Here is a 6,569-nt window from a genome sequence, read left to right as displayed (position 1 = left end):
TTGGGAAAAATTAATTCAGATCTGTGAAGGAAACGAAGAAACAAAAGAAAACAAACTGTCTGTAGCCATGCAGAAGTTTGAGAATATGAAGATGAGGGCTGGAGAAACTATGAATGAATTTGATGAACGATTCAGCAGCCTCGTCAATGAACTCTCAGCTCTTGGGAAAGACTTTGGCAATAGAGAAATTGCATTAAAGATAATGAGAGGCCTACCCAGAGAATGAGACGTCAAAACAATGGCAATGAGAGCTTCCAAGGATCTCAACAAGTTAGAACTACACGACTTGTTCTCGGATTTAAAGGCATATGAGTTTGAACTTGAAGTTCGAAGTGAGAAGAGCCCTTAGCAAATCCACCAACCAAAGCTCTCGCAGCTACTGTTAACTCTACTACTACAGTTGCTCCAAGCTCATCTTCTGCTACTGCTTTAGAGAATACTTCTGAGAGAAGTGCTGAACAGATAAGCAATGACGCAATGTCATTTTTTGTTAAGAAGTTTTCAAGATTAATGAGAAAGAATCATAGAACATTTCAAAGTCCCAACCGCAATTTCAAAAAGGAATCATCACCTAGTGATATGGCATGATTTAACTGTGGAAAAGTTGGACACTTCATTGCTGATTGTCCAAAACCAAAGAAGGATGACCAGAGGAAGAAGGGTGTCAAACGCAATGATAAAAAGACCAGAAGAGACATGAAGGCAATGATTGCAGAAGAAAGTAAGTCCAAATGGGCAGACTCAAGTTCTGAATCTTCTGGTTCTGAAAGCCATTCGAGTGAAAGTGATGAAGATGAGATCAAATGTCTGATGGCAAATACTGATTCAACCTCGACATATGGAGAGGTATTTGACTTTGATTGTGATGAATTTACACGCACTGAGTTAGTCAAAGCATTACACGACATGGTAGAAGAGTATTCTAGACTTTCTCAATCATTCGAGGAAGTTAAGATCGAAAATCAGGACTTAAAAGATCAGAACAGTAAGTTAACTTGCTTGCAAGTAGACAGCTCTAATGATTTACAAGTTGAGATGAGTAAATTAAAAACGGAGAATGAAAGAGCAAAAGCAGAATACCAGAAGATGCTTTCTGAAAACCAGAAGTTATCACTACTGGTAAATGTTTGGAACAAGTCCTCTATTTCACTGGAAAAAATGCAAGAATTACAAAAACAATCTGGAGATAGGAGTGGTCTCGGATTTTGTAATAATGAAGGCACTTCTGAAACGAATACTAAGCCAAAACTGGATTTGTGCAAAGGGAAGTATATTCACTTTGTGAAATCCAGTGTGGTACAGAAACCAGAAGTACCTACTGTTTCAGTAGAAAGGAATGTAAATCAGATGAACAAAAGGATGCATTATGGTCTGGGTTATGTTGAACCTGAGGAAAAAGTTGACAAGAGTTCTAGAATCAGAAGAGGATTCAACTCAGGAAGACAACCTCCTATGAAGGTTAAAAACTACCAGTACTACAATTCTAGACCTGTTCAGAAGAGATACAGGCTAGACAACAGAAATAGAAAGGAAGAACAACATACTAAGATGCACAACGTTAGAAACAACATACCCTCTGTTGCACACACCTCCATGGATAACCGACGTATAAAAATTGTACAAATGTGGGTTCCAAAGGGACTAATAAGGCTTGGACCCAAATAGATTGGGTACGAGATACTAAAATTTGTGCTTGCAGAAACAGGTGAAGAAAACCAAGATCAGTAGCTCAACATGGTATTTGGACAGTGGATGTTCAAGACATATGACTGGACAGAAAAGTCTACTATCAGAATTAGTAAGTTGTGCTGGACCAGAGATAACCTTTGGGGATAACTCAAAAGGTAAAACCGTGGGTAAGGGTAAGATTATCCATGGTAACATCACTATTAAGGATGTGCTCTTAGTTGAAAATCTTTGTTATAACTTGATCAGTATTAGTCAATTATGTGATAATGGATTTTCAGTAGCATTCCAGAAGCACACTTGCACAGTTAAAAATGCTGATGATTCTACTGTTATAACCGGAGTAAGAAAAGGCAACACCTATAAAATCTCATGGAACATAGATCATATCATTGCTCCTACATGTTTAGTTGCATCTCTAAGTAATAAACACTGGTTGTGGCACAAAAGATTGAATCATCTAAATTTTAAGTCTATCAACAATCTCAAAAAGCAGAACTTAGTCGATGGATTGCCAGACATAAAATTTATTAAGAATCATGTATGTTCTGCATGTCAACTTGGTAAGCAAGTAAGATCTAGCTTCAAAAATAAAGGCAGCAAATAATCCTCAAGATGTTTAGAATTATTACACATGGACTTATTTGGTCCAATCCCTATCATAAGCTTAGGAGGAATGAGATACACCCTTGTTGTTGTTGATGATTTCTCTAAATTTACTTAGGTAATTTTTCTTGCTGGAAAAGATCAAACCAGTAACCTCCTGATCAAACTTCTGAAAAAGATTCAAAATGAAAAATCAGTTTCTGTCATTAGAATCAGAAGTGATCGAGGTACTGAATTTACTAACAAGATTCTTGAGATATATCTAGATGAACAGGGCATTCATCATGAATATTCAGCTGCCAGGATGCCTCAACAAAATGGAGTAGCTGAGAGGAGAAATAGAACACTTAAAGAAGCTGCTAGAACAATGCTAGCAGATGCAGACATCTCTCAGCGCTTCTGGGCAGAAGCTATTAATACAGCTTGCTACACACAAAACAAAACGATGATCAACAAGAGAAACAATCAGACTCCGTATGAAATATGGAAAGGAAGTAAACCGAACGTATCTTACTTTCATGTTTTCGGTTGTAGATGCTTTGTGCACAATAATGGCAAAAATCATTCAGCTGCTTTTGATTCAAAATCTGACACTGGTTTATTTCTTGGATATTCAGCAGTTAGTAAGGCTTTTAGAATTTTCAATAATAAAACTCTTAATGTTGAAGAATCTATTCATGTTGTCTTTGATGAAGACAACAGTGTTCCTGAGATTACTAACATATCTAATTTAAGTAAAAGATTAGATAGCGTTTATCTGGAATTAGACAGTGAAGATGATGCAGAAGCAAGTGTCAAAGATATTCAAAATCCAGAACCAGACATTCACATTCCAGAACCAGCAGCTGATACTCCAGAACCAGCAGCTGACATTCCAGAACCAGCAGTCGATACTCCAAAACAATCTACTGCTTTATATGAAGACAATCTAAATCCTTTTATTTGGAGAAAATCTCATCCTCCATCTTTGGTAATTTGAAATCCAGCAGCTCCACTAATGACTAGAAGACAGATGATAAATGAATACATGCATGCTGCTTTTATTTCTCAAGATAAATCAAAGAAGATTGAAGAAGCTCTTCTGGATCCCAGTTGGATAGAAGCTATGAAAGAAGAGCTGAATCAATTTGAGAGGAATAAAGTTTGGTTTCTAGTACCTAGACCTTCTCCCCAAGCTGTCATTGGAACTCGGTGGGTATTCAGAAACAAACTAAATGAGGAAGGAACAGTTGTAAGAAACAAAGCAAGACTGGTTGCACAAGGATTCAGACAAGAAGAAGGAATAGACTATGATGAAACCTTTGCACCAGTAGCTAGGCTCGAAGCTATCAGAATATTCTCAGCCTTTGCTGCTTTCAAAAACTTCAAAGTATATCAAATGGATGTAAAGAGTGCGTTTCTTAATGGTCTACTACAAGAGGAAGTCTATGTTGAACAGCCTCCAGGTTTTTCTAATCATTTGTTACCAAATCATGTTTTTAAATTATATAAAGCATTGTATGGTCTGAAACAAGCACCTAGGGCTTGGTACGACACACTTTCACAATTTCTCATTAATCATGGTTTCACCGTTGGTACTGTAGATAAGACTTTGTTTACCTTAGCCAAAAACAAACACATATTGTTAGTTCAAATTTATGTTAATGATATCATATTTGGGTCAATTAACCCCAAATTATGTGCAAATTTTGCTAAGTTAATGCAGGACCAGTTCGAGATGAGCATGATGGGAGAATTAACATTTTTCTTAGGACTTCAAATCAAGCAACTTGATACTGGAATCTTCATAAACCAAACTAAGTATACAAAGGAACTACTGAAAAAGTTTGGGATGGAAGCATGTGCTGCTGCTTCCACTCCTATGAGTTCATCTACTAAACTTGATAAAGATGAAGGGGAAATTTCAATAAAGGTAACTCAGTATCGCGGTTTGATTGGTTCATTGTTATACCTTACTGCCAGTAGACAAGATGTAATGTTTGCTGTTTGCATTTGTGCTAGATTTCAATCAAACCCTAAACAATCACATTACATTGCTGGTAAAAGAATTTTAAAATATCTTAAGGGTACTCAAAATGTAGGCCTCTGGTATCCCAAGGACTCGTCGTTTAATCTTATTGGATACTCAGATGCTGATTATGCAGGATGTAAACTGGATAGAAAAAGCACAAGTGGTTTTTGTCAATTTCTTGGTGATAGGTTGATCTCCTAGTTTAGCAAAAAGCAGACTTCCAAAGCCACGTCTACTGCAGAAGCTGAATATCTGGCTGCTGGAAGCTGTTGTTCTCAAATACTTTGGATACAGCAACAACTCAAAGACTATGGAGTTCAAGCCTCTAAATCACAAATATTTTGTGACAATACCAGTGCAATTGCTATATCACATAATCCAGTACTCCATTCCAGAACTAAGCACATTGATATCAGACATCATTTTATCAGAGATCATGTGCAAAAGAAGAACATTCGTCTAGAATACATTCCTACTGATCAGCAAGCAGCAGACATTTTTACAAAACCTCTGCCTGAGAATAAATTTTCTTACTTTCGAAATACACTTGGATTAATAGATTTAACTTGATTATTTATCATCATCTGATATTATGGCTTAACTTTTCCTCTGTGATTATTCATTTTTTAATGTTGCAGAAGGAAAAAGCTGAACGATAGAGATAATCAGTAGACATAAAATTTCATTAAAAATAATAGAAGCGGGGGCGTACATTTCTCACTTATGTTTTAACGTAAACTCTCCAGAATGCCAACCAATTGGTCAGCTCTCCAGTAGAGGTACATAGAAACTCCTCTGAAAAAGCAATCTTTTTCAGAGTCTTTTGTTCCTTTAAGAGCATGAGAAGGTAGACGCCATCATCAGAGACGACGTCTGCACTATCAGCACTATGGAGACGTCGAAAATATTTCTTCATCATTAACAACTCCTTGGTGGAAGATGCTCGCCCACTCTCGAAAGAGGACTTAAGCTCCTGGATTTTAGTCCAGGTAGCAAGTGTCTTCTTTAGCACTTTGTCTTCTATTGCTTTCTTTCTTGCAGCGGTCACCTCCCTCATGAACTCATCAGCCAAATCAGGACTATTATCTCTTGCCATTTTTCTTAAAGAATGATTATCTGGTTTACCCCATGTTCATATTTATAGATGAAAATCAGGCACCAAAGCTCGAGAAAGTCTTGACTACAGTAGATATATATATGAAACATCCCATATCAAGATATCATCGGTTCAGTTACCAAGTATTTTCATTTAATAATTGCACTAATTTAGGTAGAAATTTATTCTGATCTTCTGTGATTTTGTGTCAGATGCAGAAGGTATTTTGTCTCATTAACAAAACAAGGCTTTCTTCAGTTTCCAGTAGAAGCTATCATAAGACGACTTACTTCCTTCTGAACTTAATCATTTATTCATTTTATTCTTCTAACATTGAGTTGTTTGCAGAAAGGAATAAAGGAACATCAAGTACTTCAACTGAAATTTTATTAGAAATTTTCCAGTACATTAAACAAAGCAAAAGTTACAGAAATCTCAAGACAATCGAAACGTCTTCTAAAATTCTAGATTAATCAAGCTTATGTTTTCAGTAATATCAGCAGCTTGTAGTATTTTTTTGCAAAGTACTTCAGCAGAAGAAGGAGAGTCTTTTTCGAAAAGAATCCAGCAAGCTTAGGTCTTGCAAAGAATCTAGCAAGCTTGGGTCTTGTCAGCACTAATGTATAATCGGATACTTTACAGGGCATTATAGATGATATGAGCATTATCGATCCACCAGCACTCTCTTATTGCATTAGCATGCTTCTGGAAGGGATCGATGCTACATATCAATCTCAATGAAAGCAAACAATCTTTTTGATTGTTAATATTACAACTCCAGGAGTATGATCCAAGGATCATTATGTGCAGAACAACTTTTTCCAACATCTTCTTAGAAATCGCAGCAAGCTGTCTTCTAAACATTCTTGCTTCTGCTTCCGCTTCCGGATCAGTTGTTACCTCTTCTTTCATTTGATTTTTATGTTTACTTAACCTTGTTTAACCCTTACAGGTATTTATAGTGATATTCAAAGGAGATAAGGATCCTTGCGACTGTTCAAATTCAACGGTTTAAATTGAAAGATTGCCAAGAGTCGTTTAGTATTTAATATCCATTACTACTGCATTAATTGAGGGGGAACATCTTTATGGCATTTATATTAGAAACTGAATTGTCCTTTCGATAAAACAGTATACCTACCAGAAGTTGTTGAAGTGCTGGATTTGTTT

The sequence above is a fragment of the Primulina tabacum genome, chromosome 3 (genome assembly GCF_025594145.1).
Source record: "Primulina tabacum isolate GXHZ01 chromosome 3, ASM2559414v2, whole genome shotgun sequence".
Taxonomy (NCBI): Eukaryota; Viridiplantae; Streptophyta; class Magnoliopsida; order Lamiales; family Gesneriaceae; genus Primulina; species Primulina tabacum.
This window is presented reverse-complemented; position numbering follows the sequence as displayed.